This window comes from Rana temporaria, chromosome 5 (genome assembly GCF_905171775.1).
Source record: "Rana temporaria chromosome 5, aRanTem1.1, whole genome shotgun sequence".
Classification (NCBI taxonomy): domain Eukaryota; kingdom Metazoa; phylum Chordata; class Amphibia; order Anura; family Ranidae; genus Rana; species Rana temporaria.
The window spans coordinates 174,048,836-174,058,385 of NC_053493.1; the positions used below are offsets into that span (position 1 = coordinate 174,048,836).

A 9,550-nucleotide genomic window follows, 5' to 3' on the forward strand; every position below is an offset into this window, starting at 1 on the left:
TACACTACCGCCCCCACCCCTCAGCCAACCCTCCTATGACCCAGCAGATTCTGTTTGGGATGGTCCTGATGAGAGGTGTAGAACTCAGGGCCTACAGGACATGATAACCTGGAATTCGGGGCCCGGCCGTATGCTGCCGGACACTCCACTCAGGTATGCCTCCTTTACCCCCTCGCAAGCATCCACCCTAGTAGTTTCTCTCCCTGACCCTGAGCTGCAGCCTATGCCGTTCTACTGTCGGATTGCACAGATCCAGAAGACATACTCGTCGGCATGGAAGGATTTAGCCAGCTTATGTGAAATTAAAGCAGGTGATGCATACTGGCCTATAATGGAGAAACATTTTACTAATGCCCGGTTAGAGAGCGAGATCTCAAATAACTCGAGGGTTGTGTTTTGTGAACAGCTACAGGAATGGGCTAGGGGTAAATTAGCAGATCAGGCAACTAGCATTCAGGATGTGACGCAAGACCCAACGGAGTCAGTGGAAAAGTTTTACATGAGACTCACTCAGGTCTTTACTGATCTAGGATTCTCTTTACATACCAAAGCTCATTATCAAATGCTGTCAAGTGCTTTCGTAGCGGGTTTAAAGGAACCGATACGGAAGGGACTGATAGTGGCCCGTCCAGAGTATAGGACATAACCCCTAGAAGCCCTATTGCCTGTCGCAAAAAGTCTGGAAATACAACAACCACTCCAAGAGGTGACACCTTTGATGACTGTGACTCCCACCCAACCACTCACTGTGACTTCCACCCCAACTATGACTGTGACTCCCGCCCAACCACTGGCTGTGACTCCCGCCCAACCACTAGTTGTGGCTCCCAACCCGCCACTGACTATGGCTCCCAGCCCGCCCCGGAGACCTCCTGTCATTTGCTTTAATTGTGGGATTCAGGGTCACTACAAGAGGGACTGTAGGGCCCCCAGACGGTTCAGACGTGACCCCCCCAGTATGACCGTGGGTATGATCGGCACCAGAACTTCAGGTATGGCCAGTACCCATATTTCGGATATGATCAGTACCCTGACTACTGGTATGATCAGCGCCCGCATGCCAGGGCTTTCCCTCCTCGAGGGGAGCACCCTTGAATAGGAAACCGGCAACCCTGTGTCCTCTGCCTCCTCCCCTTCCCTAACGATAATGGCCATCTCAACCAGGCCAAGGGTGGGTCCTCTAGCGAACGTTTTAATTCCCATAGAGGGACGCCCCATCCAGTTTGTCATAGACACAGGGGCTGCTCGGAGCATCATACGGGAGGCAGAAATCCCTGACCCCTCCTACTTATCCTCTATAGATGAGTCTTGTGTGGGAGTGGACGGTCAGTCTCAGTCCAGCCCCCTCACAAGACCTCTACAGGTGGGTACTACCCCCGCATTGTTGGCAAGATTCGTGGTCTCGAACACCTGTCCCCTCAATCTCTTGGGGCGGATGTTCTTTGCAGGCTTCAGGCCCCCATCTTATATAATGCTGATGGGTCCATCTCCGTGTCCACTGCCCTGAGTGAGGGTGACACATCAGCATTATGTTCCCTCCCCATCCTGATGGCCCTGCAGGTTTCACCAACCCCTATTCCTGACCATTTCCTTAATTAAATACCTTCCTGCCTCTGGTCCACCGGTCCGGATGATGTAGGTATGTTGTCAGTTCCCCCGGTAGCAGTCCTTCTAAAACCGGGAGCTGTTCTTCCCAGAAGGGCACAATACCCCCTCAAACCAGTCCAGTCTATACTTCCCCTTGCAATACCCCTTTGTTTCCTGTTAAAAAGAAGACCCCCAAGGGCCACCCGGATAAGTTTCGGTTGGTACAGGATCTTAGAGCAGTGAACGAGCCACCATTTTGGAGACACCACTTGTCCCCAATCCACACACTCTTCTGTCAGGGGTGCCCCCATCTGCAAAGGTTTTCACTGTCATTGATTTGGTGAATGCCTTCTTTAGTGTGCCATTGGACCCCTCCTGCCAGTACTTGTTTTCATTCACCCACGCCGCAAGACAATACACCTGGGCAGTTATGCCCCAGGGGGCACATAACTCGCCCAACCAGTTTACCAAGGCCATGTCCCTAATCCTCACCAACTGGGATAACCCCCACCCGGACCTGGTTGTGGTTCTCCAATATGTGGATGACTTGCTCGTCTGTGACCCCTCTCAGGAAACAGTGGAACAATCATCTGTGAGCCTTCTGGTGTATCTAGCTCAACAAGGATGCAAGGCCTCAAAAGAGAAATTACAGTGGTGCTCTTCCCATGTTGTCTTTCTGGGACATTGCATATCTCATGGCGCGAAGCACATTGCGCAACAATGCGCTGAAGCCATCCAAGCCATTCCGCCCCCTGGTAACGCCAAGGCCCTACATGCATTTTTGGGACTGATTTCTTTTTGCAGAGCCTGGATACCTGTGGCTTCCCTTCTCATGCAGCCACTGTATGACAACCTGCCATGTTACCCCTTTGCGCTGTTCGAAGAAGCGCTTACTAACTTTTACCTTTTGAAAAAGGCAATCAGCTCTGCTCCTGCACTCGGTCTCCCTGATTATGGAAAGCCCTTTCGCTTGTTTATTTCTGAGACCCAGGGCCACGCCTCGGGGGTGTTGACACAAAGTTATGGACTCCGTAAACGCCCCATCGGTTACTATTCTGCCCACCTGGACTCAGTTGCCAGAGGAGGCCCATCCTGTCTTCGAGCTGTTTTTGCTGCCCAGGCCCTGTTGGACAAAACTTCAGATATTGTTCTGGGATCTCCCCTACAGCTGCTTGCCCCTCACGATATCTCTGCCATCTTGACTCAAGTGCAGCCCAAGCATATATCCTCTGCCTGCCACCTCCGGTTACAATGCACTCTACTCCTGCCTGACAATGTCACACTGCTTCGATGCCAGCAGCTGAATCCCGCTACTCTTCTTCCTCTTGTCCAAGGGGGGAATCATGACATGTCTCTGGACGAACAGGAAGAAGAGAATGACACAGACTTACCTGCTCCTACCCTGGATGAACATGAACATGATTGCTTTGAACTCATGAAGGTGGAAACCACCCATCTACCCTCTGTCCTGGATTTCCTCGATCCCAGAGCCTCAACTCACCTTGTATGTTGATGGCTCCAGATTTGCGGATTCATTCGGCAATTACCATACGGGATATGCGGTTACCACAGAGACTATAGTTATGAAAGCCGCCTCGCTCCCAGCATCCATGTCTGCTCAAGAGGCTGAGCTTTATGCCCTTACAGTAGCCTGCCAGCTTGCAGAAGGACGAACATCTATACTGATTCGCGGTACGCACTGGGCGTGGCAAATGACTTTGGGGTGATATGGAAGACTCTAGGCTTCTTGACTACAGCCGGTACCCCAGTGAAGCATGGCAAGGCAATAGATGTGCTCCTGACAGCACTCCAACTCCCAGAACAAGTAGCAATAATCAAGATTAAAGCCCATGGGAAGATAACCACACCAGAAGCCAGAGGAAACTACCTGGCTGATGAAACAGTAAAACAAGCAGCCATGAACCCCTTAGAGGCTCAAACCACAGACTTTGTGGGGATATACCATCCACAGCCAGAAGCGGTACATAAAGACCTACTCAAAAAGACTCAAACAGATGCTGCAGACCAAAAGAAAACTACATGGAATAAGATGGGAGCAGTACGGATGAATGAACTTTGGACTGTAGGAACCCGCCCATATCTCCCCAGAGCTTTGTACCCAGCTGTGGTACAGTGGGCCCATGGGCCAACCCATCTCTCAAAGACTTTGATGAACTCACTCATAAACAAACACTATGTAGCTCCAGGAATCACTACTTTAACCAACTGATAGGATAATTCTTCCCCTGTGATCAGTCAAACTTCAAGTGTTCCAGAAGCAAGATAACTTTATTTCAGTTACACCGGTATAACTGGATGGAAGTCTACATGCTAAGTGAAAAAGCAAAAGTCCCATACAGACACGAGGTGTATGACCTTCTTATATGGTCAACAGAAAGTGTACTATTGGCTTAAAGACCACCGGTGGCTCATGACGCAAACAGCTTTATTGCCAATCACAGTGTCTCTTTACAACGTTTGATTTAAGGAAGTAAAACAAACAATAGAACTAGAAGAGCTAAAGCAACGTGTCCTTAGAAGCCATTACAGAAACTGGACTCCATTTTACATTTTTATAAATAGTCACACAATGCACATAGAAAACTTTTCCAACATTCCCTCCTCTTGTGTGGCTATTTTATCTCAACACATTTCGATGATAGTCCCTGTGTTTTATGCACTTTCGGGCTATATGTCATTAAGTTGAACTTCAACGTCCACACATGTCTCCTCGGAGGTAGGAAGTGCTTGATACATTGTTCTTGAGATTGCAGTTTCGATCACTTTTTGTGAAAGTCCTCGAACACAGGGAATGCAGCAACATCCGCAAGTGACCAGAACTGCCAAAGCCACAGCAATTGAGATCAAACATGATGCGATAAGTCCAGTCCATTAACCAAACCATCCTTCAAGCCAGTTTGTGAATGGATCATTAATACCTGAATTCTCTGCTAATTCATTCGATAGAGCAGTTAGTCCTTCCAGGGCTTTGGTCACAGTCCCTCCAGGAGCTGTATTATTAGGGATAAAGGTACAACACATGCTACCAAACATTTTGCATACCCCTCCTCTTTCAGCTAAGATCATATCTAAAGCCATTCGGTTCTGCCATGCCATTAGAGAGGTGGGGCCCAGCTGTTCTGCTAGACCTTTTACAGCGTCCCTGGTATAGTTTACAAATCATTGTTGGTTGTAGTATATATAGTTAATCCAGTCAACATTTTTATCTATAGTCACCCACCAGAAAAAGAGACTCAAACCCAGCCGTTACCTGACTCCTGGCCTTAAACTCATTCGGCACCCCTCGAGGTACTCCAATCTCATCTATGTAGATATGGGAGTCAAATGACCCTTTGAGAGAGGTGTCCCTTCGATACCGTTGGTGACTCTTAGTCCATGGGTGTTCTGACAGGATTCTCAGGGGCATAACCAGCTGGACCATAGCACAATCCCCTTGGGCATTGGCTGGGATCCTAGCTCGCAGTTTCTTATCCCCACACATCCACCAGACATCAGCTCTCTGAATGTCATGTTCCACCCAGTCACCATGTTCCTTGTTAATCCTCTCCGCACAGCAGTCATCAGGTAGTGACCCAAGATCCACCGCGCTACTGTTCCCTGGGAGTGTAAAACAAGTAAAATTGCCCGGATACGTAGCAACCACTGGAGGTATCTGAGGTTTCTGCACTGGGGGAAACAACAAACTCAATGTGTGACAGGTAGAATTTGTTTCTGGTTTATAACTCTTATTATATAACCGCAGCATACATTTTAAACCTTCTGGATCTGTATTGTAATCTAGAGGAAAAGGAACTGTTGCTAAATGTGGTCTAGCTCCGGCACAAACTAAACAGTTGTCCTTTTTTTTTTAGAGCTTTAACCGTGTACCTCAACCATTCTAACCACTCATTTTTTTTCTTGGTAACCCGTCTCCAAAGCTATGGCATCTTCTACTGTTAGGTTAGTAAATCTTACAGTGTTACTCAGAACTTCTATCTTAGTATGGCCTTCTTCTTTCTCTTCTGTGTCTACCTTTTCCGGTTTGGTCTTATTGGGTGGTAATACCTCGAGGAAAAATGTACCTAAAGGATCTGATCACCCATGCTCCCATAGAATATAACCGTTGATTGATTGCAATCTCTGCCATGGGTACAGGGAGAATTGGCCGCCTTTGTTATGGTGAGTCTTTCTTTTAAACCATTTTATGCCTAGAATGTTGTACCCCCAATCTTGGTGTGCTGTGGTCCACAGGATCTGGTTCCATACTAAACAGTCAGTTCCACTTGGAATATAACAAACATATTTATCTGCCCATTGGAGCCTTCTTGCTTCAGTTAAGTCCCCACAGTCCACCATTTGGCAAAAATCAACTAAAATGGTACTAGTTACTTCTTCTATGAAGGTTAAGTTCAAGGCCTTCCCCGTACTTGTCCATTCTAGAGGTTCCTTCTCTTTCCAGTTTCTGCCTCCACGTATAGACGTCTCACCTAGAGTCACCAGTAGACCCAAGATAATTACTGTCCCTTCCATCCTAACCAGCTACAGAGCCCTGGGGGTAAGGTAATGGAGTTCTTCACCGGTTTGAGATAAGCCCCACCTTGTGCAGAACCTCCCTTTGTAGCCGGACTTTACCAGAGCTCTGCCGCCAACTGACCCTGCTCTGCCTGTAAAACCTTTTTGCAATGGGACTGGTGAGTCCAGGTAGACCTCTCTGCAATCCTTATTGCAGTGGGAGTGGTAAGAAGAACCTGATATGGCCCCTCCCACTTAGGCAAGTGCCAATGTTTCCTTTTTATTACTTTTATTAGGACCCAGTCTCCAATATGGATTTTCTCTTCTCCTTGGATTGGACCTTCTAGAATAGAACAGACCTCATTAATTAGTTTCTGTTTCAACAAGTTAGACATATATTCTGCTAAGGTACGGTCAGATTCTTCAACTGGTGTTTCATTTAGTAGTAAGGGTATTCTATATGGCCTCCAATGTATCATTTCAAATGGACTCAAACCTTCCTGTGTGGGTGAAATATGCATGCTAGTCACAGCTAATGGTAGGCAGTACATCCAATTTTTTTTACCTGTTTCTTCCATAGCTTTTCTCAGTTTATTTTTCAGGATTCCATTGTGTCTCTCCACCAATCCAGCCGATTGGGGGTGGTAGGCGCAATGGTTTTTTACTTGGATACCCATCACTTCTGTCAAATGTTGTATAGTTTTATTTACAAAATGGGATCCATTATCGCTGTAGATCTTTTCAGGGATTCCAAACCTCGGAATTATATCTCTTAGTAATGCTTTGGCTACAGTCTGTGCGTCCGCACTTCCTGTCGGGAATACCTCCACCCATTTGGTCAAAGCATCTATTATTACCAGGCAATATTTTTTCCTTTCACATTTGTCCAATTCAATAAAATCCATACAAATGTGTTGGAATGGATATTGCGGTGTGGGGAACTTTCCTTTTCGTGGTCTTATACCTCCCTGAGCATTGTGTTTTGCACATATAATGCATTGAGAACAAAAAGTTTTTGAGTAGTTTGTGAAGCCATAGGCTGTACATACCTTACTTAACATCTCAGTCATCCCCCTGTTTGACACATGAGTTACTCCATGTGTCAACACTGCTGCATACCTAAATAGAGATTTTGGCAATAGCGGTTTTCCTTCAGGTGATGTGTAAATGTTCTCTATCAATGTGCAACCTTTTGTTTTCCAATATTATTTCTCCCCTGGGGGAGCATTCTGCTGCATATCAGTAAGGACTGTATGATCTATCTCTATGATTTCCAGTTCTATCATTATTTGATGTGTTTCTTGTGCCGCTATTTTAGCCACTTCATCTGCTCTTTTATTTCCCTCCGAGATGGGGTCTGTATGTTTTGTGTGTGCTTGACATTTGCATATCGCAAGCTCTTTTGGTAACTGTATTGCATCTAGAAGTTCTAGAATGAAGTCCGTGTGTGAAATTGGCTTACCACTAGAGGTCACCATCCCCCTGTTTTTCCATTGTTGTGCAAAAACATGTACAGTTGAAAATGCATATTGACTATCTGTGTATATGGTTACAGATTTTCCTTTTGTAATTATGCATGCTCTTGTCAGTGCTACAAGTTCTGCTACTTGTGCTGAATAATGTTTTGGTAAAGGCCTAGCTTCCAAGATTTCATCCTGTGTCACTACTGCGTATCCAGTTGCATTTGTGCCATCTGGATTTGTCCTACTGGAGCCATCAACAAAAAGCGTCATGTCAGGATTAGATAAAGGTACATCTTTCAAATCACTTCGAGGCAGTACCTTTTCAGCGATGGCAGCAGTACAGTTATGTTTATGGCCATCAGTAGGGAGTGGTGGTAGTAGTGTGGATGGGTTTAATGTAGTACACCTCTGTAATGTTAAGTGAGGTTGTGTCAAGAGTATTGTCATACAGGAAAGGTGTCGTGCTGGGCTCAAATGTGATATCTTTTGTTGTAAAAGAATAACAGATACTGCATGAGGTACTATGAGTGTCAGCAGGTGATATAGCACTATAGATGCTGAGGCCTTACCTGCTTCAGCTGCAGCTACCACTGCCTGTACACAGGGTGGAAGTGCTCTAGTTACACTGTCTAGTTTTGTAGAATAGTAAGCAGTTGGCCTCTGGCGCTCACCATGTGACTGTGTAAGTACTGATGTCATGTGACCTTCCCTTAAATCTACTGTTTGTTTGAAAAAGGTTTGTCATATTCCGTTAAGGGTAGCACTGATGAACTAGAAAGGACTTGTTTTAGGTCAGTAAAAGCTATCTCTGTTTCCTCACTCCATTTAATAGCATCCTGTGGGGCCATGGGGTTACCATGTAAGGCATGGACCAACAGGGCGGTCAATATTGAATACCCGGGGATCCAAACCCTACAAAAATTCCTCATGCCCAAAAAATACATCATTTTGTTTTTTTGGTCTCGACACCTGTAGGAGGATTCGAATTCTCGCTTCATCCAGGTGCCGACCTTCTTTTGAGATATTATACCCTAAGTATTTGACCTGCTGTTGCCACAACTAGAGTTTGTGTTATTTACCTTATGCCCTTGATCATGGAGAAAATACAACAGAGCCATTGTATCAATCCTACAAACCTCCTCTGAGGGAGACGCCACTAGAAGGTGTCTTCATAGAGGAGGAGCTGGCTTCCCCCTAGGGGCACAAATTGAGCCAAGTTTGTGGACATTGCCTGTGAACCTCGTGAAGGTATCCCTTTTCCCCCGGTAAGTGAAGGCAAACCAAAATTGATGGTCGGGTTGCACTGGAAAGCTAAAAAAAAAACATTACTGATATCAATCACAGAGAAGAATTAATTCCCTGGATCCAAATCATTCAATAGTGTGTGTGGATCTGGTACCACAGGAGCTCTTGGTATAACTGCCTGGTTAACAGCTTGTAAATCCTGTACCATTCTCCAGCCTGTGGAAGGCGGAGCCTTCTTAACAGGGAAAAGAGGGGTGTTACAGGGGCTGTCAGGACACAGAATAACCACCCCTGTTTGTAAAATTGTATCTATTAGGAGGCAATACCCTCCTCTGCTTCCTTCTATGGGACTCCTCTGTTTCCGCCTCAGCAGTGTACTCCTCTACATCCTCATCTCCTTCAACACTTTGCACAAAAACCTTTACTTTCAAATTTGTTTCCCATTGTTTTCAGATACTTCTCTGAATGTTTAGCATATTGTAAAACATCTAGAACTGATGCAGTTCGGTAAATAACCATATTTTTTTAACAATGTAATCCTTATGATCCTGTTTTAATCCATTTACAAAAGCTATTTTTAGCTGTTGCTGATATGCACTATTCACATCCTCAGCTTCGGGGATCCCAGAGAACACTTTAAAAACCTCTCGTAGTTTATTTAGGTAGTCACTGACACTCTCCTTGTCTTCTTGTACTGTCATATTTATTTTCTGCCAATCAGTCCTTTGAATCCATCTAAGCTG

At 45.7% G+C, this 9,550-nt stretch overlaps 1 pseudogene; it reads right to left on the bottom strand.

Moving 5' to 3' along the window:
• Positions 1-4,134: 4,134 nt before the first annotated feature.
• On the bottom strand, positions 4,135-5,437 carry LOC120940490 (annotated as a pseudogene).
• Between the last annotated feature and the right edge of the window lie 4,113 nt (positions 5,438-9,550).